The following is a 24846-nucleotide window of genomic DNA, read 5'->3' on the forward strand; positions in this document are numbered from 1 at the left end:
TTAATTTCTTTTTCTGCTACTTTCATTATTGTTGGATAAAAGTGCAAAGGATTTCTGTTTATTGGTTTTGTACCCTGTGACCCTACTGAATTCATTTGTCAGTTCTAGTAGTTTTTTGGACAGTCCTCAGGGTTTTCTATATATGGTATCATGTCATCTGCAAATACTGACAGTCACATCAATTAGGATGGCTATATTATTAAAATAAATAAATAAAAACAGCATCTGAAAATAATAAGTGTTGGCAAAGATGTGGAGACACTGGAACACTTGTACATTGCTGGTGGGAATGTAAAATGGTATAATCACTTTGGAAAACAGTATGACAGTCCATTAAAATCTTAAACCTAGAATTTCCATGTGACTCAGCAATTCCACTTTGGGATGTATGTAACAAATAGAATTGAAAGCAGGGATTTAAACAGATACTGTATCCTCATGTACATAGAAGCATTATTCATAATATTCAAAAGTGGAAGCAACCCAAATATCCATTGACAGATGAATGGATAAACAAACATGGTATAAACATACAATAGAACATGATTCAGCCTTAATAGAGAAGGAAATTCTGATACATACTACAGCATGGATGAACCTTGAGGACATTATGCTAAGTCAGTCAGGACAATATATCAGTCACAAAAGGACAAATATTGTATAATTACATTTATATGAAGTATAGCAGTAGTCAATTTTATAGTAAAAGAAAGTAGAATGGTGGTTGCCAGGGGACTGGGGGAAGGGAGAATAAGTGTTTCTGTTTTACGGCTACAGAGATTCAGTTTGGGAAAAGTTCCGGAGATGAATGGTAGTGATGGTTGTATAATGTGAATGTACTTAATGCCACTGAAGTATACACTGAAACACTGAAAAAATGGTTAAAATGGTAAATATGGTTTATACGTTTTGCCACAATTAAAAAAAGAAAAAGGTAGCAAACATAATTAAATATAATATTAAGTTATTACAGATAAAATAATATTTAAGCATCTGATAACGTATAAAATAAACATAGTAAGGATACTGACACACATTTCAGATAGGAATACACTTGGGTACTGAAAGATGCTGGTAGGACCCAAGGTCTTACTAGATTTCTGTAACATAATACTTGATATATATGCATGTGTGTGTGTACATATATTACCTGGTGGCGACAAAATGGCTGCTGCATTTCTGAAATAATTTACGCATCGAATGCAAGAAGAAGGCTGAATGAGGTAACAGGCTTTCCTCATAAGACCTTCTATCTTAATCAGAAGGGGAAGACCTACTTAAATATTATGCTGATATACGTCTCTCTCCATGGCCAATGCAAATGCCCAGTTTTAGACTAATCACCAGCAAATGGAAGGTAATCATCCCAACTGACTTAGATCAATCATGATTTATAATATGGAGATGAAAAGGTGCTTAGCCTTCTCCCCTCTGCCCCACCCTCCTCACTTCCTGGATAAATTAAGGCTATGTTTGCATTTAAGGGAAAGAGAAGTGGCTCTTGGGTATGTAATAAAGACAATCTGATACATTTATCAAGAGAAATGAACTCAAAAGAAAGTTGTGGAATACAAAAAGAAATAGTGAGCAAAGACATTGGTAAATTATACTAATAAAGCTAATTTTTTGGTATTAAAAAAATCCTACTTTGTGGGGCTTACAAAAGTAGCTTAATTACTTTATAATAGACTAATAAGGGACTTATTAATTGGTAGTTAAAATATAATAGGGTCTTTTCTATGTTTAGAGGAAAGGCTGAAATACCGAATTAAAAGGTTTGGTTAGAAAAGTATGTAGTTAATACATTTTCTAAGAATTTAAGAATGGAATCTACTGATTCCAAATGAGCAAAGGAAGAAAAGCTGTCTTTAGAAAACTGTCATTCCAAAGAAGCCCTAACAGCAGAAAAAAGAAAATAAAAAGGGGAAAAAACACAGGAAACTTACCTATTACAAGGGAGAGATTATCAGCTTGGATAAACAGTTATAGTTATCTACAAGAGATACTAATTTGAAAAGAATAAAGCCACACTTGTTTTCCACCCTCAAGCTGGGAGTATTACTACTGATAGAGCTGAAACCTGTTTATGGAATGTTCTGCTAGCATGCTCCTCACAATCCCTCCCTCTCCTGAAATATTTGTTCGACTTCTCTATATATTTCTATGGACTTCTATTCATACAGATGCATCCCTGAACAATATGCTTATCATTTTCATATCTTTAAACTTTATATGAATTGGACCACAGTACCTAATCTTCTGCAACATCTTACTTCAACATTATGTTTATAAGATTTAGCCATGTGGAGTTTTTTAATTTTTGCTATGAATAGTATTCTGTTTGAATAAACCATTTTTACATTGGATATTTAGGGGGCTTTCTCCAAGTTTTTGTAATCACAAACAATGCTGCTATATATTTTCTTGTACAAATCTCCTTGGCCACATATTTAAGAAGTTCAGCTTTATAACAAAGAGTGAAATTGCTGGTTTATGAGACATGTTTATACATTCAGCTTTATTAGATTTCATCAAGTTCTGCTCCAATGTAGATATCTGTCCCAGACTATATTTCTACCACCAGTAATGAGAATTCCCATTAATTTCCATTCCCATTAGTTTGGTATTATAAGATTGCTTAATTTTACAATCTTGTTAGTGTGCAATAGTTTCTAATTGTGATTTTAATTTACATTTTCCTGCAATTCAGTGAATTGGAGCATCTTTTATACTATTGTCAATTTGGTTTTCCTATTTTGTGAATTTCCTTTTCCCTTTGTCCTTTTCCCTTTTGGTTTGTGGGGGTTTTCCCTGATTGGTAAGAGTTCACTATATATTCTGCATAATAATTCTTTGTGGAATATATGTATTTCAAATAACTTCTCCCAGTTATCTTTTCACTTTCCTTCTGGGGTCTTTTGAGGAATAAAATTTCTAATTTAAGCATAATCTATTTTACCAGTCTTTTCTTGAATAGATATTATTTTGGCACTTTTAAAAAAATTCTTCCCCAATGAAGGGGGGGAAATCGGAGGGGTAGATGAACTATGAGAGATGATGGACTCTGAAAAACAAACTGAGGGTTCTAGAGGGGAGGGGGGTGGGGGGATGGGTTAGCCTGGTGATGGGTATTGAGGAGGGCACGTTCTGCATGGAGCACTGGGTGTTATGCACAAACAATGAATCATGGAACACTACAACTAAAACTAATGATGTAATGTATGGGGATTAACATAACAATAAGAAAAGAAAAATAAATAAATAAATAAAATACTTAAAAAAAAAAAATTCTTCCCCAGATCAGATCATGAAAATATTTTGCTATATTTTCTTCAAAAACACCCAAGTTTTGGTGTTTTACATTTAGGTTCTTTAATATACCTGAAGCAATGGCTAATGTTGAGTGCTTACTTTGGCACACATGAGCACAGAAGCAAAATGAAGCCTTTGGCAGAAGTTCTTTTGGGGAATAGGCTCCTCTAGCCTCTTACCCGCCTGAGTCTAAAGCACAGCAGTTCTTAGCAACTGCTCTCTCCTTTATTATCTAGGTCTGCTTTCTAGGGAAAACATGCTTCTGGAACTATCAATTATTGTACAAGTTTTGCTCTCCCATAGACTCATACCCCTTAGCCCCTGATAATTGACCACTGTTAGGATGGCATCCTCTTTTCCTCAGGGCAACCCTTGGTACTATCCTTCTAAGAAAGATTTTACTCAGAGATTTCCAGGTTCTTTTCTGATCTAACCCAGAATGTGACCTATCCAGCAATTTCATGCACCAAATAAAGAGACAGAGAGGAAAATAAACTCACTAATTTAAACTCTAGGTTAGAGTGATGTGCTTTACAACCATGTGTCCTTTAGCCAGCCAATAAATATGATTTGCACTCCATCAATTCAAATTTTAATGTTTCTTATTTTCATACTTTATATACTAAATCTATAAATATTCATATAGAAAAAATTCCCATTAAAAAAACTCCTGGAAGTACAGATAAAAGACATTTGGTTCTGTTACTGCTTCTGTGAGGATATATTTGATGGGGGTGATAATGGTTACAGAAAGAAAAAGAGATTTTTTTATGTAAAATAAACAAAAATGAGACTGAACAGCAAACTAATTCTCAGAATGCAAATGCTTAGTTATATTGAAAACAATTCCTTTGAAAGAAAATTGATGAAGATCCACATATTTGAATCTTCAGAAGAGTTTGGATTATAAAATGATGCAATAAATTAACATCTTAGGCAAAAAGGGATAATTTGTAATCTCTTGATGAAGCTAAATTTTCAATGAAGAAAATGAAGTCAGATTAAAAAAAGAAGAAGAGGAAGAGGAGTTGTTTGGTGATTTGGGTGGCATATTGCAAATATATAACTTAAATGGAATAAAAAAGGAAGCAGATCAAAAGGATAAGTGATAAATATGTTATTTTCTAATTTATAGTTTATAATATACAGACTTTTATACAGTTAAGATGCAGTAATTCTCTATAACTTGCAGTTAAAAAAAAACTCTCTACAGCATACCCACAATATATGCTATGAAAGAAATACACATTTAAATTTTTTCTGCTTATGCTGGGTAGAGAAGCCCCTCTTTCAGACAAAAATAACTGCTTATGATATGGAAAGAGCCCCAGATGAATGAATGGGTAAAGAAGATATGAGATATATAGGTATATATCTATATAGATATAGATATATAGATAAAACATACCTAAGATATCTATATATCTTATATAGTGATATATAAGATTTCATTCTTTTTGATGGCTGAGTAACAGCCATCAAAAAGAATGAAATCTTACCATTTGCAATAACGTGGATGGAACTAGAGGGTATTATGTTAAGCAAAATAAGTTGGAGAAAGACAAATACCATATGATTTCACTCATATGTGGAATTTAAGAAACAAAACATATGAACAAAGGGGAAGGGAAGGAAAAATAAGATAAAAACAGGGAGGCAAACCACAAAAGACTCTTAACTATAGTAAACAAACTGAGGGTTGCTGGAGGGGCAGTGGGTGGAGGGATGGGATAATTGGGTGATAGGCATTAAGGAGGACACGTGATGTAGTGAGCACTGGGTGTTACATGCAAGTGACGAATCACTAAACTCTACCCTTGATACTAATAATATGTTGTTTGTTAACTATATTTAATTTAAAAAAACTGCTTATGTATATACAGCCGATTCAGATAATATTTGTAAAAGATATTCTAAGATAGGCAGATGGGATTAATTTACTAACCAAGGTGTTTCACCATGACAAGGGAGACATACTAAAATGATTATCAAACCCATTTCCTCATTTTATTGTTTGAAAAATCAAGATTAAAAACCTATTAGATGAGGCCCTGGTCCAATTTGTGCTTCAACTGGTCCACAAGACACCTTTCAGAGATCAAATTATCGAAAATGTAGAAACATACTGTAAGTGAATAATACTTTTTCTATTAAAAAAAATCTCTCAAACATCTGGTATAATGTTCTATACTCTCAAAGCAGATACATCATGCCTTACAGATGTATGTTCTATTAAACTTGAATTTAAATTAAGTATATGAACTTGAGTTTCTGATTTTTATGATAAAAATTAGGCATCTTACTAAGGACATATTATTCTAACTGATGAAATTTGATTCTTTTACACAAAGAAGAAATTTAGAAAGTGACTGGGTGACCATACATAAGCTAATCACAGCACTCTTGAGTTGTTTATGACAGTACCATGGAACAGTTTATCACTTCCCCTACAACCTCCTCAACCTTTCACGGTCATTTTTTTTTTTTTTTCAAAGACTGTGAACTCAGTTATTAACTAGAACATAGGTCCTTTCTTTTCCCTTTCATACATTTTCTATTTTGGAATAACTGGTAGAGTTAAATAAAGGAATGAATTTTAACCCTCATCAGGTCAAACTCTAATGCTTTGGACCAAAGCTCACTGTGAATTTAAAGTCAGTTTTCACAGTAAGGTCAAAAAATGACACACATTACTAAATCCCTAAACTCTGAGGATTTTCTACCTGTTATTTATTATATATGTTTAATATGCTGGATCCCAAGGGCTTGTGAGTACTTTCTCTTTATTAGCTTACTCTCAAATTTCCATATTTTGCTTAAAGTGGTTAAGAAACAAGCTACATCATATTGATTGTATACCAAGAAAAGACAATATGCTAAAAATAATTGCCATTAATCAGCTCAGAATAACCTTACTAGTTATTCAATACTCCAATAATCATAGTTTAGAATTTGCAATTGTTAATATGGTATAACTTTTATGGTACATAAGCTAAAAAGTATCACTAAATCATAAGTCCTTCTATCATAAAAAAGGGACTGAAATCTTAATTTCATTAGCTTTTTCATACTAAGTTTTTAATAAATTAATGAGCTTTCAGCATCCCATTAGCTTTTGTATCTACTGATTGTTAAATGTTAATATACTGTTATATTTATAATATGTGAGGACATATTTGCATTTAATTATAATTAAATAATTTATATCACAATTATGACACATATAAGATATATTAACATATGTTTATGATGTATACATAAGTTGAGAAATATTATTCATGGGAATCACTACTTTACATTTTTGTTTATTACACATATGCTATAATAAGTACAAATCATGTTTTAAAGTACAGCTTACAATTCTAGATTTTCAGGCATTCCCACAGTTACATGCCTTCAAGTTATCAAAATTAATACATTTTAAGTGAGTGATGTAAATAAAATATAAGTGAAAAGTTACTTTATGAAGGAAGAGTGACAATGTTGAAAATTCTAATGAACTATACATATGCATGTAGCATGTTTAAACTGATTGGAGTTTTCTGGATATTTTGTGAAGACCTTCTCTTTAGTCTTTCCTGCATTACTAAGAAATAATTTTCCCTTAATAACCAAGTAATTTAAAATAGAGAGAACATATAATGAAAACTAACAATAAGTTACAAATAAATTTAAGAAAATTGAGGCTAAAAAGCCAATATTTCTATTGATAACAGTTTTATTGCTGAAATAATAGCTTTATAGAGCTATGAAAAATTAATAATTTCTATTTTAAGAAGTATCAGGTAACCCAGAAACATAAAATGAAGATATTCCATACTCTTCTGCAATTCTGCAAATAATCAGAACCTATAATTTAATTTTAGAAGCAGTAACTCAACCTAGGTTAACTCAACAGTCTCTAGCTACTAACCAGAATGTAGAATATATACTTTTTGATGGAATAAATGATTATGCAATAAGATCAAGAAGCTTTTCTCTTTCAGACTTTGTTTTTGACATCTAATTTTAAATTTGAAGATATCTGTATAGTAAATGACTTTTACACTTTCATATTCAATAATTGGTTGAGGGTCGTAGTATCTGACATAGTGTGGTTGTAACAGATTTTGTGTGTTTATGTGTGTTTGTGTTTTCAGTTTTAATAGACTTTATTTTTTAGAGCACTTTTAAATTCACAGCAAAACTAAACAGAAAGTCAGAGATTTCTCCTATACCTCCTACCCCTACACATGCATAGCCTCCCCCAGAATCAACATCTCCCACAAAGTGGTATATTTGTTATAATTGATGAACCTACACTGACACATCATGATAATCCAAAATCCACAGTTTAAACCCTGGTTCACTCTTCGTGTTTTATATACAATGGATTTAGACAAATGTATAATGACATGTACTCATCTTTAGAGTGTCATATAGGATATCTCCACTGCCTTAAAGATCCTCTGTGCTCTGCCTATTTATCTTTCCCTGCCCCCTAACCTCTGGCAACTACTAATCTTTTTACTGTCTTCCTAGTTTTGCCTTTTCCGAATTTCATATATTTGGGATCATACAGTAAGTAGACTTTTTCAGATTGGCTTCTTTCACTTAGTAATATGCATTTGAAGTTTTCCGTGTCTTTTTATGATTTAACAACTCATTTATTTTTAGTGATGAATAATATTCTATTATCTGGATGTACCACAGTTTATTCATTCACCTACTGTAGTACATCTTAGTTGTTTCCAAGTTTTGGCAATTTTAAAACATGCTCCTGTAAACATCCTTGTGCAGATTTTGTGTTGACATGTTTTCAGCTCCTTTGTGTATATACCAAGAAGTGCAATTGATGGATCACATGGTAAGAGTATGCATAGTCTTACAAACTGTAACAGTTTTTTTTATTTTATTGTTATGTTAATCACCATACATTACATCATTAGTTTTTGATGTAGTGTTCCATGATTCATTGTTTGTGTATAACACCCTGTGCTCCATTAAAATAATAGAATTCTAAGATACATACTAGGATAACATTTGTATATTAGGATAAACAAATAAAAGAGAACAATATGGTCAAAATTGTTTTCCTTGAGTATAACTAGGCAAGAAAATAAAATAAATTTGTAAGTTTCTCTTTTGTGAAAAAAGAAAGTAAAAAGTTCTTTACCAATTAAATGCACAAATACAACCAACTCAATAATTATTCTGGTAATATAAAAAAAGTTCACCATTAAAACAAATACATAGAAAGTTTCAATTCCAATTATATGGTGAGTTAGTTTCTCAGATAGACTCTCTCAATGAAAACAGCTAAAATAACAGATAAGTTAAAATTAAAAATCTTAAGCATGGAGATGTACTTATAGGAAAGTAAGAAATACTCAAGCCAAAATCTACTTGAAGGCAGAAATCTTGAGAACTAATCACCACAAGTGACTTTTGAAGGACAGAAAACTGAACTTTGCTTTCCATAGCCTCTAGGGCATCAGAGACCAGTAGCAAGGCCTTAGGCACCTTCTTCAAGTTGAGCAGTATAAGAGGAGAGCTATTTAACAAATCCCCTTCCCCTAACTTCAAGACAAATGGATTATCTTGAATCAAGGCACTGAAATAAGAAAGAAAGAAAGAAAAAAAAAGGTCTGCTTCTAAAATACTGTAACCACAAGCTTAACCTGATATCAACCTGGAGTCAGAATTCATACTACTTTATATAATCTGAACAAATTATAAAACTTTATGTGGCCTCAAATGGGTAATACACTCAGACAACTTCCAGAAACTAAAAGAAATCCTTTTAGGAAGAGTCTACTTCTATCCCAGTTCTCAATTTCCCACAAGTAGGGTTCCACAGAATTGAAAAACTTGAAAAGTCACAATAAGAGAGATGCAGTAACAACAATAGGCAACAAACATGAAAAGACTTTATGTACTGGAATTATCAGACACAGAATATGAAATAAAAATGTTATGATAATTACAAAATAAGTATAATCTTGAAAAATCTTTTTAAGGAATGCAAAATTATAAACAATAAAATGATGTTCTGGCTCTGGATGAAATAGAATAAGCACATTTCACCTTTTCCCACTGAATATAACTATGAAACCAGGATAGAATGCATGGATCTATGTGAAGTCTCTGACAATTTTACACAGTAGGCAGATTGGAGAAGAACATTAGAATTTCAAAATAACACTGAATAAGCAGTGAGTTTACCATTTTTTTTGGCCTCTAATACTCTTATCTGAATGCAATGCAGCTATAAACTTGCAGGTGAGCATGGTGGCAAAGAACAAGAGAGAGCTTCTAGATATGCTCTCTAGTTCTGGCTTGAAGACCAGAAACAAGAACTCCTAATGCTGAGAGGGAGTGCAGAAATTCCTCATTTTATTCCTCTTTTTTTTACTTCTATTTTCTTGTCCCAGCCCCCAGGGAATTCTTTTGCAGGGGAAAAAAAAGAAAGTTATAGAAAACTGAAAAAGCCAAAACTCCAAGGAAGAACATTTGACTCTCCTTTGGCTATACCTACAGTTTCAAAAGGGGGAGGAGGGAAGTCCTACAGCTTTTTATATCTCTCTGCCCTCATTCCAGTAGAGCCAGAACATGGGTCCCATCATGAAAATGCATCAAAGAGCATGGCAGAGTGGTTTCACTAGATACTCCACCAAAAAATGGAGCCCTTGAAAAGCAAAGTACTGGAGAAATGATAAAGAGAGAAGAGCAAAGAAAAATGACCCAATAAAGTCAGTTAGGAACTTCAGGGCTTATTCTTAACCTCTATATGCATAGATCCGATCCTAATTAGCATCCCAAAGACTGTGAGAACTAAACTAACAGAGTAGGTCTGAGACTGATCACTATGGGGCATCCACCCAGGAGAAAACAAAAAGCATAACAAAAGTTTTGAAAACTGAACTAACACTGGAACCATAACCCACAGGGGGTGGGTTAGAACTTGTGGCCTGAACTTACTAAAACAAAAATATTAACATTTTGTATAGAATTTAAACAAGATTTAAAGTATCTCAAAGACATAGAAATGACCCAATTTGAACAGCGGAGAGAAAAAAATTTTTTTTAAATGAATGGAATCTCAAGTACCAGTGGGAGAATACAATAAGGCCTAAAGGTCATGCCAAGAGCATCCCTGAAAGATAGGAGAAATAGGATGGTAATGAAAAAGAGATAAAGTGGGGTGCCTGGGTGGCTCAGTCATTAAGGTCTGCCTTCGGCTCAGGTCATGATTCCAGGGTCCTGGGATTGAGCCCCACATCGGGCTTTCTGCTTGGTGGGAAGCCTGCTTCTCCCTCTCCCACTCCCCCTGCTTGTGTTCCCTCTCTCGCTGTCTCTCTCACTCTGTCAAATAAATAAATAAAATCTTAAAAAAAAAAAAAAAGAAAAAGAGATAAAGAAATAATGGCTGAAAACTGCCCTTTTGGAAAAAAAAAAAAAAATGTCCCTAGAGGTTCAAGAAGTTAAGCAAACCCCAAACGGAGTAAGCCCAAAGAAATCTATACCCATATAAATCATAAACTACTGAAAACCCAAGATAAAGAAAAAATATTGAAAGTAGTCACAGAAAAATGATATATTCACTATAGAGAAGCATCAATTCACATAACTGAGGATTTCTTACCAGAAACTATGGAAAGCAAGAGAAAATGGCACAACATTTTTGGAGTATTGAAAGAAAAAATCGTCAACCCAGAATTTTATATCCAAGTAAAATATTCTTCAGTAGTAAGGTGAATTAAAGATATGCTTGGATGAAGGAAAACTACGAGAATTTGTACCTATCAAATGTGCTATAGAACAATTTCTAAACGAAGTTTTCAGACCAAAGGGAAAAGATTCTGGGGGGAGGGGGGCTTGGGGGTAGAATTTAGAACTTCAGGAATGAAGGAAGAGCAACAGAAAGAGTAAATATGTGGGGAAATGCAATAGATTAGTCTTCTTGTCTTGAGTTTTTTAACCTAAAGGAGTCTGGAAATTACAAGTAATGTGAAATAAGCAGGAACAAGCAAAAAAAACCCAAAAAATAAAGTGACAGTCCTAAATCTAAACTTACCAATAATTACATTAAATGTAAATGATCTGAAGACACCAATTAAAAGACAAAGGTGGTCAGAATGGATTTTTTAAAAAAATAATCATATGCTGTCTAAAAAACAGTCACTTGAAATATAATGATATAGGCAAGTTAAAAGTAAAATGGTGAAAAATTGCATACTACTACTAATAGCTGGAGTACATACATAATGAAAAAAAATTTCCAATTTACCAAGAAGGCATAATTCACAATATATAGGAACCCAACAACAGAGCTTCCAAATACACAAAGCAAAAACCTACAGCATTGAAAAAAAGAATAGACACATTTAAAATTGTAGTTGGAGACTTGAACATCCCTTTCTCAGTAATAAATAAAAGTAGTTGACAGAGAGTCAGCAAGGATATAGAAGAACAAAACAACACATCAACCAACTTGATCTATTTGATATATACAGAACTCTACCTAGCAACAGCAAGATGTACAATCTTTCCAGGAGTACATGGAGTATTCACCAAGATAGATGATACTCAGGATCACAATATACCCATTGATTTTAAAATGGGTCACAAACCTTAAATAGATGTCTCACTAAAAAATACATACAGATGCCATAAGCATATAAAAAGATGTTCCATATCATGTGTCACTCAAATAAAACAACAATGAGATACCACTATATTCCTATTAGAATGGCCAAAATCTTGAACACTGATAACACCAAATGCTGGTAAGGATCTACAACAGTGGGAGCTCTCAATCATTCCTGGTGGGAATGCAAAATGGTATGGCCACTTTGGAAGACAGTTTGGAGGTTTCTTACAAAATTAAACATATTCTTACCATATGATCCAGCAAATGTACCCCTTGGTAGGTACCCAAAGGAGCTGAAAACTTATGTCCATACAAAAGCCTAAACACAAATATCTATAGCAGCTTTATCCAATTGCCAAAACTCAGAAGCAAACAAGATATCCCTCAACAGGTGCATGGCTAAATAAACTGTGGTACCTCCAGACAATGGAATAGTATTCAGTGCTAATTAGAGATATACTATCAAGACATGAAAAGGTATAGAGGAAACTTAAATTCATATTACTAAGTGAAAGAAGTCAATCTGAAAAACCATACTATGTGATTCCAACTATATGACATTTTGGAAAAGGCAAGACTATGGAGACAACAAAAAGATCACTGGTTGCCAAAAGTTGAGAAGGGGGAGGTATGAATAGAGCACAAAGGATTTTAGGGTAGTGTAACTTCTCTGTATGATACCATAATGATAGAAACATGTCTTTATACATTTATCCAAACCCACAGAATATACAACACCAGAGTGGACTATTATGTAAACTCTGGACTTTGGGTGATTATGAGGTGTCAATGTAGATTCATCAATTGTAACAGATGTACCACTCTGGTAAGTAATATTGATAATGGAGGAGGCTATGCATCTATGGGGGTAGGGAATATGGGAAATCTCTATACCTTCCACTCAATTGTGTTGTGAACCTAAAACTGCTCTAAAATTCTTAATAAAAAAACATTTAAAATGACATAAATATATGAAGTACCTAAGAATGAGTCTAACAAAAGATGTACCAGACCTTCACATGGAATATTAGTAAACCTTAGTGCAACTTAAATAAAATCTAAATAAGTATAAATATATACTATGCTCAAGGACTAGAAGATTCCATATGGCAAAGATATGAAGGGTCCTCAGATTAATCAATAAATTCAAGCAATTCTGATCATATTGCCAAATGTTTCTCTATTGTATTTGACATACAGGTTAGAAACTTTTATTTGGTAATGTAAGAATGAAGAATAATCCAGAAAGCCTTGAAGAAAAAGACAAAATTGAGGGGATTTCTTTAGCAGACACTAATACTAATTATATCATGACAATATAATATTGGTATGGTATAAACCAATAGCCATATGCAACCAAACAAAAAATCCAGAAACAGACCCTTGCATATATGGACTCTTGATATATTTATTACAGGGATGGCATGTAGTTCTTTATAGAAAGAACTGACATTTCAATAAATGATGCCAGAAGGATTGGATATCCTATCAGAAAAAGGAAAAAGAAACTGAATTCCTAACTCATTCTATTTATTAAAAATAATCTTAAAGTAGGGCGCCTGGGTGGCTCAGTTGGTTAAGCGACTGCCTTCGGCTCAGGTCATGATCCTGGAGTCCCTGGATCGAGTCCCGCATCGGGCTCCCTGCTCGGCGGGGAGCCTGCTTCTCCCTCCGACCCTCCCCCCTCTCATGTGCTCTCTCTCTCTCTCATTCTCTCTGTCTCAAATAAATAAATAAAATCTTTAAAAAAAAAAAAAAAAAAAAAAAAAAAAAATAATCTTAAAGTATACTAAAAAACTAAATGTAAAAGGCCAAACCGCAAATCTTTTAGAGGAAAATTTTTGTGTCTAACATAAAGATTCTGAGTTAAAGATATTTTAAATCAGATTTGAAATTTTTTTTAAAGATTTTATTTATTTATTTGACAGAGAGAGAGATAGTGAGAGCAGGAACACAAACAGGGGGAGTGGGAGAGGGAGAAGCAGGCTTCCCGCGGAGCAGGGAGCCAGATGCGGGCCTCGATCCCAGGACCCTGGGGTCATGACCTGAGCCGAAGCCAGACTCTTAACGACTGAGCCACCCAGGTGCTCCCAGACTTGAAATTTTTTAAACATAATACAAAATGTACAAGTCTCATAGGAAAAAGTGATATACGTATCCACATTAAAATTTTAAGCTTATTTTCATCAAAACACCATGAAGTTAAAAAAAAAGGAAAAAACTAGAGAAAAAAATATATCTCTATAACCATCAAAAACTTGGTGTCCAGTTCTATAACTTTCTCAAATGAATTACTAATGACAAACAAATAACAGAATATTAGACAAAGCCTTAAAAAGCATATATGTTAAAAATGCAAATTAGCCAATAAACATGAAAAGATGTTCAACTTTGTTAGCAACAAAAAATAAAGCAAGTTAAACTACAAGAGTTACCATGCATCACCCAAACTTTCAGGCAAAAATTAGAAATCTGATACTCATATGTTGGGATACATGTGAAACAACGGGAACTTCTGGCCAATGGTGGTTGTGATATACAAATTGACCTAACCACTTTCAAAAACAGACTAGCATTCCATAGGAAACGTGAAGTACATACAATAATATATGATCCAGGGATTTCACTCCTGAAGTAAATATATAAGAATATTAACAACAAATTACAAGAAAACAAAAATGTCCATCAATAGTAGAATGGCAAATGTATTGTCAAATGGGCTTAAAATGGAAAGCTATTCAGCAGAGAAACTGAATGAAGGACAGCTACATACAACACCAATGAATCTTCCCAAACCTTGTATCCATTGAGCAAAATAAGCTTGACACAGGAGATGTTACAGAGTAGGAATTTGTATTAAGTCCAAAAATAGCAGAGATATATTTATAACTGGTAAAATTATTTAAAATTAATAAAAGAAAATGGGATGATAATTTAAAAAGTCAGAATGATGAAAACCTCTGGGTAGAGGGTGAGAAGGGAAGCAATTGGGGAGGAACACACAGGGGACTTTGAAAGAAGTGCCAACAAAAACGGAGGTGCGTAATTTATTCAAATTCTTTAAGCCAACATATACACCTATGCACTCTTCTGTATGATATACTTTTAATAAAACAAATGAAAAATTGCTTGGAAAATAAATTTTTATGATATCCCAAAACTGAGTCAGTGTACTTGTTCAAAAAGTTGCATCCTGATGTAGAATATTTGGCTATTAATCTTTCTTACTCTCACATATTCCAATTTTGAATTCTTGACTCCCCTAAATGTCAAATATAATTATAATATGGTGTTTTGTTTAAGCAATGTGATTAAAAGGACACCACTGAGAGAAAAAGGAACCCTCATCAACTATTGATGTGAATGCAAACAGGAAAACCATTGTGGAAAACAGTATGGAGTTTCCTCAAGAAATTAGAAATAGAAGTGCCATATGATCCAGTAATTCAACTAATGGGTATTTACCCAAAGAAAATGAAAATGTTAACTTGAAAAGACATATGCACCACTACATGCATTGCAGAATTATCTACAATAGCCAAGATATGGAAGCAACATGTGTCCACTGATAGATGAATGGATAAAGGAAACGTGGTGTATGTGTATATATATATATATATATATACACACACACACACACACACACATACATATATACATACACACACATATACACAAAGGAATATTACTGAGCCATAAAAAGATGAGATCTTGCCATTTGTGACAACATGGATGGACCTAGAGGGTATAATGCTAAGTGAAATAATCAGAGTGAGAAAGACAAATACCATATGATTTCACTCATATGTGGGATCTGAAAACAAAACAAATGAATAAACAAACAAAAAGCATAAACAGACCTATAAATACAGATAACAAACTGATGATTGCCAGAGTGAAGGGTAGTGGGGGGATAGGCAAAATGAGTGTGGAAGGGTGGTGGGAGATATAGGCTTCCAGTTAATGAGTGAATAAATCACAGGAATAAAAGGCATAGCATAGGGAATATAGTCAATGTTGTTGTAATAGCATTGTATGGTGACAGATGGTAGCTACACTTGTGGTGAGCATAGAACATAGAGAGTTGTCAAATCACTATATCATGCACCAGAAACTAATGTAACATTGTGTGTCAATTATACTCAAAAAAATCTTTAATTAAAAAATAAGAGGACACCATTGAATTGTAGTAATGTGTAATGTTTTCCAACTGCTAGAAGTGGAGAACATAATTTTATGTTTATATTTGCTCCTACTGAGGACTCTTTATTTCTTAGATTTATATAATATTAGAAAGGTCTCCTTCAGGGGCACCTGGCTCAGTTGGTTAAGTGTCTGCCTTTGGCTCAGGTCATGATCCCAGGGTCCTGGGATGGAGCCCTGCATCAGGCTCTGCTCAGCGGGGAGCCTGCTTCTCCCTCTGCCTCTGCCTGCCGCTCCCCCTGCTCCCTCTCTCTCTCTCTCTCTCTGTCAAATAAATACGTAAAATCTTTAAAAAGAAAGAAAAGAAAGGTCTCCTTCATACTACCAAACTCTCTACCTGGGTTTATAGATTAGAAGTGAATTATTTTTGGTTATGAAAGTCAGGAGACTGCTTCTAGAATGCTGGTAATTCATTCAAGGAAATACTAACCAGGTATAAAAAGGCCAGTTTTTGAAGCCAGAATTGCCAGTACATTATCGCTCTTTTTGTGCAGCTTGGCATAGGTCAAGGATGTATTTGGGACTATGCTGAAGTTCAGTTCATTAGAACATGAGTTTAAGTTCATATTTGGAGAAACATGCAGAGTGCTGAAAGTTCATAGGAACCAATTTTAATCCTACTCATTTATTTTCTATGACATTGTCTTTTATAGAAGACTTTACCCCACTGTGTTTTCACATCTCAGCATTTTTTGCTCATGATCCCTAAGACTTTGTTATAGCCTATAAACTGGAAATGTAACTAGGTTTTCTTCCCTAGATAAATAGGTAAAATTCATATAAGTTCCTGGGTAGATTACAAATCAAACACAGTCTTTAGAAGATTTACTTCTCTTGCTACATCTTGTAAAACATTTTTTTCCTTGCTAGTTTATACCTACTTGTAAACAGACACATTCATCTTAAGATTTAAATTAATCATCCTTTTGCATAACATGGTAGAAAATGTGCTTTTACTTTGACACTGGCTAGGACTAATGAGTATGAGTCCCTTTCCGTATAAGTTGTGAGTACATTTGAAGAGTATTTTGCAGTGAAAATTTAAGTACCAGTGTTTTCACCAAGTAATACAATAGTTACAGTGTTCCCTAAAAACTTGTGCTTTGTGCATTTAATTATACCTGGTAGAAACCACCATTCCTTCTATGGAGGATACTAATATTATGGATAGAAATTTACATAGAAAATATGCCTGCAGAGTTCATGGTGCTCAGATTTAAAACATTCAACCTAAACTGGACCAAGTGTTACATAAATATTCTGTGGGAATTAAAAATATTTACAGCTGAGTCAACAATTCTTATACAGACACCCAAACACACATGAATATATATATATGTCTGTAATTATTTATTTCTGTTTTCCAAATCACTCACCTCAAACAATCAGTTGAGATGAAATCAGCCTAATTCTGAAAGAAATGCAGCTTTCATTTGATGCAAATAATACACAAAGGTAGGTCCCTGAAAAATCTGAATATTAAAGGCTCCCAAACTTATTTTAGCAAACTCTGAGACTTGACAATTCAAATCAAATTAATTTTTGTTTGTTTTGAGCAAATCATATTGAAGCATGTGTGTGTATACACACACATACATACATACACACAGAGATCATTGGTGTATAGGTTAATGAATTTTCACAAAACAAACACACCTGCACAATGAAGACTTATGTCCAGAAACAGAATACTACCATATCCCAGAAGTCGTCTTCATACTCCCTTCTAGTCACTACTCTATCCACAAAGGAAGGCACTATCTAAATTTTAATATCATAGGTTAATTTTGCCTACCTTCAAACCTTATGTAAGTGGAATCATATGGCATGTACTCATTTGTCTTTTTTTTCTACCAATATTATGTTTGTAAAATTTATTCATGCTGTTTTATATATTTATCTTTTGCTCATTCACATTTCTGTTTAGTATAAGATAATGATTTTAAGACATCATCTCTCATGACTATATACACTATGTTAAAGATACTGTATTTAGTAAATACTACTTTGAGAGTCACTGGCTTAAACCTAGCATTGTAACAGGGCATAAAATTTGGTATCAGAGGACCTGGAGGAAAGTTAGTCGCACAACACCTTTTTAACTCTTCCACCCTATGTAGGAAAAGTTGACCCTACTCCTTAGTTTACAGAGCAAACTCCTATTAAGAGGCTATTGTATCTTCGGGGTAAGATACAAATGTAATGATCTGAAGGGGTACATGCACCCCAATGTTTATAGCAGCAATGTCCACAATAGCCAAACTATGGAAAGAGCCAAGATGTCCATCAACAGACGAATGGATAAAGAAGATGTGGTTCGTATATACAATGGAATATTACTCAGCCATCAGAAAGGATGACTACTTATCATTTACATAGACATGGATGGAACTGGAGGGTATTTTGCTGAGCAAAATAAGTCTATCAGAGAAAGACAATTATCATATGGTTTCACTCATATGTGGAAAATAGGAAACAGCTCAGAGGATCATAGGGGAAGGGAGGGAAAACTGAATGAGAAGAAATCAGAAAGGGAGACAAACCATGAAAGACTCTTAACTATAGGAAACAAACTGAAGGTTGCTGGAGGGGAGGTAGGTGGGGAGATGGGGTAATTGGGTGATGGGCATTAAAGAGGGCATGTGATGTGATGAGCACTGGGTGTTATATCCAACTGATGAACTATTAAACTCTACATCTGAAACTAATGATGTATTATATGTTGGTTAATTGAATTTAAATTTTAAAAAGAGGCCATTGGGACACCTGGGTGGCTCAGTCGGTTAAGCGTCTGCCTTCAGCACAGGTCCTGGGATCAAGTCCCGCATTAGGCTCCTTGCTCAGCGGGGAGCCTGCTTCTCTCTCTGCCTTTGCCAATTCCCCCTGCTTGTGCTCGTGCTCTCTCTCTCTCTCTCTGACAAATAAATAAATAAAATCTTACAAAAAAAGAGGCTATTGTAATTTACCATATTCTTTTTTTTTTTTTTTTAAAGATTTTATTTATTTATTTGACAGAGAGAGACACAGCGAGAGAGGGAACACAAGCAGGGGGAGTGGGAGAGGGAGAAGCAGGCTTCCCGCCGAGCAGGGAGCCCGATGTGGGACTCGATCCCAGGACCCTGGGATCATGACCTGAGCCGAAGGCAGACGCTTAACGACTGAGCCACCCAGGCGCCCCTGTAATTTACCATATTCTTAATGTAGCAGACCCTACTGGTTGGCTCATAAAAGAACCACTAAAACTAATTGCTTTTCTAAAGCAAAGCTAAAATTTTTCTCCCTTTCCTCTATAGAGGCTGAAAGGTCCAGGTATATATTTTTTCTCAACTTCTCTAATGATTAGGCATGACCATGTAAAACAGTCCTACCAATGAAATTTAAGAGGAAGTTTTCTGGGGATTTCTGGGAAAGCCTATGCTTTTTTGTTAAAGAGCTAAGTATGGAGAAGGCAAAAGAATAGCCAATATTGAGGGAGAAGAACCAAATTGGAAGAATGATACTATCTGACTTCAAGACTTAACTAAAAAGCTACAGTAATCAAGACAGTGTGGTATTGATGAATGAATAGACAAATAGATCAATGGAACAGAATAGGTAGCCGAGATATAGTCAATTGATCTTTGACAAAGGAGCAAAGGCAATACAACAGAGCAAAGATAGTCTCTTCGACAAATGGTGCTGGAACAACTGGACATCTATATGCAAAAATTAAATCCAGAAACAGACCATATACCCATCACAAAAATTAACTGAAAATGGATAGCAGACTAAATGTAAACTACAAAACTATAAAACTCCTAGAACATAACATACAAGAAAACCTAGATGACCTTTGGTGTGGAGATGCCTTTTTGATACAGCACCTAAGTCACAATTCATGAAAGAAATAATCTGGACTTCATAAAATTAAAAAACTTCTGTTCTGTAAAAGACAATGGCATGAAAATGAGAAGACAAACCAAGACTGGGAGAAAATATTTGCAAAAGACACTTCTTATAAAGGACTGTATCCAAAATATATAAAGAACTCTTAAAACTCAGTAATAAGAAAACAACCTGATTAAAATGTGGGCCAAAGACCTTAATATACACTTCAACAAAGAAGATATATGGAAGGAAATGAGCTTATGAAAAGGTGCTCCACATCATATGTCATTAGGAAAATGCAAACTAAAACAACAGTGAGATACGACTATACTCCTAATAGAACGGCCAAAATCTTGAACACCGACAACACCAAATGCTGGTGAGAATCTACAACAATAGCAGCTCTCAGTCATTGCTGATGGGAATGCAAAATGGTACAGACATTTTGGAAGACAGTTTGGAGGTTTCTTACAAAACTGAACATACTCTTACTATGTGATCCAGCAAATACCCTCCTTGGTATTTACCCAAAGGAGCTGAAAACTCATGTCCACACAAAAACCTGCACATGAATGTCTACAGCAGCTTTATTCACAATTGTCAAAACTTGAACGCAAACAAGATTTTCTTCAATAGGTGAATGGTTAAATAAACTGTGGTACATCCAGACAATGGAATAGTATTCAGCACTAAGAAGAAATGATCTATGAAGCCATAAAAAGACATGGAGTAGCCTTAAATGCATATTAATAAGAGAAAGAAACTAATCTGGAAAGGCTACATTCTGTGTGACTCCAACTATACAACATTCTGCAAAAGGCAAAATTGTGAAGACAGTAAAAAGATCAATGGTTGCCAGAGGTAGGGAGGGGAGGAAAGGATAAATGAGTAGAGCAAAGAGGATTTTTAGGGCAGTGAAAAAACTTTTTATGATAATATAATGATGAATATATGTCATTGCACATTTGTCCAAACCCACACAATTCACAACACCAAGAGTGAACCATAACATAAACTATGCACTTTGGGTGATTATGATGTGTCAATGTAGGTTCATTAACTGTAATAAATATACCATTCTGCTGAGTGATGCTGATAATGAAAGAGGATATATATGTGTACAAGTAGGGAATATATGAGAAATCTCTGTACCCTCTGCTTAAATTTATTGTGAACCTAAAAATACTCTAAAAAATTAATATTTAAAAAAATAAATAAATATGACAAAAAAGCAAAAAAAAAAAAAAAAAGAACTCAAAAAGAGATTAGCATAAGAGAAGAGGTTATCAATGTCATTCTTGACCTTATCTTCCTATCTTGCTTCTGAATATGATTCAGCAGTACTATTGGGACCATGAGATAATGAACATGGAAATGAAAAGGTGATATACTAAAGTGGTCAAGCCAAAGTATTGATAATCAGAAACTGATTATATCATTGTGGTGCTGAGCCAATTTTTAGACTCATTGTTCAATAAAATAAGTATTTTCCCTATGATTTTACTCCATGTTATTTGAGCTTTCCATTAGTGCAGCTAAAACTATGCCATTGATACACCATTTATCCAAATAATCAAGATAGAAACATGAATTAAAGAATATTGCTTAGAATTATGCTGTATTTTATATTGATTTCTTGGGGAAAAAAACCCATACTGATTAAAAGTATAAAACTGGGTGTTCATCCTACATGAATTATGCCTAGTTATGAAATACATGCAATACTTTCAGATTCTTTTCTTTAAAACGATATTGTGAAGTTCTTGCTGTTGTAGAATAACTTGAGCAAACATTCAAATATCTTACTATTGAGATCCTCCCTGGCCCACTGGAGAATGCTGATGGTAGACTGCTACTTAAGCACCTAGCAGAAATCCCCAGAGGTCAATGGACTTCAAACAATTATTATTTCAGCAGGAGCAGAAAATACCATTTAACATCTTCCTTTAAACAGCTAATCATAGTTCTGAAGTGGTTTATAGTCTCATTAAATTAACAGTTTCCCACAGACTTTTGGTGTCTGCTTTTGGGGTTGAGATGTTAGGAGAAAAGCGTTTAAAAGTCCTTTGCTCCTCCTGTTGAAAGTGATTAATCCTTTATTGCACCTACTTATTCTTATTTATAGCAAACATCCCTTATCTCTCCCTTACTGGCTTTCAATAGCTATATCTAAATAAGAATAAATTATACTTAAGCTTTCTTTTGATTTAAAGCATATTTGATATCTATATCTGGATCTGGATATATCCTAATGGGTATTTCATGAGTATTTAAAATCTATCTTAAAACATGAAATCTTACTAACAACTTATATTTCTTATGTTTGTGATGAGACCATATACCATATTGAGTTGGTTTAAACAACGCAGTCAGAAAATCTGTCCTCAAATTCCATTGTTAGTAATATTGTAGTAGATAGGTTGAGGAATCATAAGAAAAACTATGTTAACATTCCTGCTTTGCTTGTTTGGAGAAGCACTGTTTTTATACAATTAAGGGCCCAATTAATGAATTTTTCTATTTTTTCTACATTTTATAACAGGAAAATCAAGGAATTTGGGGTTTAAAGAAGAGTTGTGTGGTATTTGTAAAACTGAAAAAATATCTGCATATTCCCTGCTTTTGATGTCTAGACTACTTTAATGGACCTCATTCACTTAAACTAAAAATCACATTATGGCATAGAAATGATGACAAATATTTCCCAGAAAAGCCCAAAATGAGTATGTATTCTTTCTTGTAACCCACTGATTGTAAACAGAAGAAAAGCATCAAAGAACTCTAATATGATCTTTTTTATGTACATTTTCCATGTTATATTAAATTTCTAAAATTTTATTCATTTAGGAAGATAAATAGGAAAATAAAATTCCATATGAAAAGAAATAGATACAACTATTCACATTTTCCAAATGACAAATAATAATATAGCTAAGACTTGTAGACACCCAGTGCTATTTACCAAACTATATGAAAGCATAGTATAAGAAGAAAGTACTTATGTATCATGTAAGCCAGCCTTTGACCAGCTTTGGCACCTAACCAGAATTCGTATTTTTGGAGGCACAGATAGTGTTCTATTTAACACTGGGGGCATGTCTTTTTCTACTTACATTTCCTGGAAAATAAGTACATATTTTGTAACCAGTCTATGAATAATGAAATACCTTCTCATGAATGGCTGACTTCAGAAGGTTCAGGGTTTCAACCTGGATAAACAAGTATATATTTGTATGTCTGTCTAGGTTTATGTGTACTTATGCTACATTCCATAAACTGTTTTACAAAAAGGTGTCTGAAGGCCTTTGCTGACTCCCACTTCCCACATTTCATGAAGGGGTAGAGGGGGTGGCTCTTCACAGAAGGCTTCAAGTCATGTGTTTCTGTTGTGAAACCAATCACAGGCTACTTTAGTAGGTAGAGTGTGTATTGTCTCAAAATGTTCCCCAAATCAGTAACATTCTGTTGGAAGACAAAAGCAAGTAAGTGCTCTTAGTTTATCAGAGAGGTTCTAGAGAGACTTCTTGCTCATGGAAAGAGTTAAAGAAGACTTTGATGATTGTGAACTAAAATGAGAAAGAATACAACTATGTCCTAATAAAGGAAGAAACAGAGGTGGAAACCAGTTAGTTGTGTGTGTGTATGTGTGTGATGTGTGGTGTGTCAGGGTAGGGTGGTGGTCATAAGGGGTCTGACCTCTAGATATCAATTCCTCTTGTTACTTTTTGATTCCTTCAGTTATGTCCATTGCAGCTTGGTGAAAATGTTGAAACATCCTCTCTTCACATCCCTCTCCCAACCCTGCCCCATACACACACATACAGACGGATAATCTCAGATGGATAAAAAGAAGATCCCTCAGGGTTCTTTTCTTGGAGACAGAAGATACAGTGGGTTTGCAAATGGCCACAGAGTTTACCCAGGCATCTTTTAATTAGAGACTCAATGAGTTTCTTTGGCTTCTCAGAGACTGGATGAGAAGGAAACTACAGAGATAAGTAAAAGTCAATATACATTTAAATTCTATTTTTGTTTAAAGAAAGTTACACAAAATTGTGAAAACAATTCATACGTTACTTACTAGCTAGAAATTTAGATAAATATCTGTAACATTTTCTAACCATTTGAGTTTTGATTTGCCAAGCAGATTCTGGGCTTTATTTTTTCCTGAGGTAATTCTCTCTCTCTCTCTCTTTTTTTTTTTTTAAAGATTTTATCCATTTATTTGACAGAGATAGACAGATCACAAGTAGGCAGACAGGCAGGAAAGGGAGAGGGAGAACAGGTTCCCCGCTGAGTAGGGAGCCTGATGCGGGGCTCCATCCCAGGACGCTGGGATCATGACCTGAGCTGAAGGCAGACACACAACCAACTCAGCCACCCAGGCATCCCCTGAGGTAATTCTCTTACATTTCAATATCAGTAGGTGGCCATGGTGCCTGATTAAGGTATCCTTGTCTGAACAGAGTGTAAGCCATGCAATTAAAAATCCTAAACCATAGATAAATGGTTATTTTCTATTTGAACATACAATTGCTCAAAAAGCAAATAGATTTTTTCCTGAGTAAGTACATACCTTTTATGTGCATTTGACTTGTATGAATTTTCATTACTATAAAATTATTTCAAAGTCTGTATTGATTCATCAATTTAAAAGTGATATTAATCTCTGCACCCCCTAATAATATTTTGAAAAAGGTAGTGAATTGTAAATTGTGTTTGTACTATATAGAAATAACAGCTCTGCTTTGAGGGAATGAGTCTTGCATTTTGCAAGTATTATTATACAAGAGTTTCAGAGATGCATCCATTGCATAAAATGTGACCACCCT

The sequence above is a fragment of the Phoca vitulina genome, unplaced genomic scaffold (genome assembly GCF_004348235.1).
Source record: "Phoca vitulina isolate PV1807 unplaced genomic scaffold, GSC_HSeal_1.0 scaffold10, whole genome shotgun sequence".
Lineage (NCBI taxonomy): Eukaryota > Metazoa > Chordata > Mammalia > Carnivora > Phocidae > Phoca > Phoca vitulina.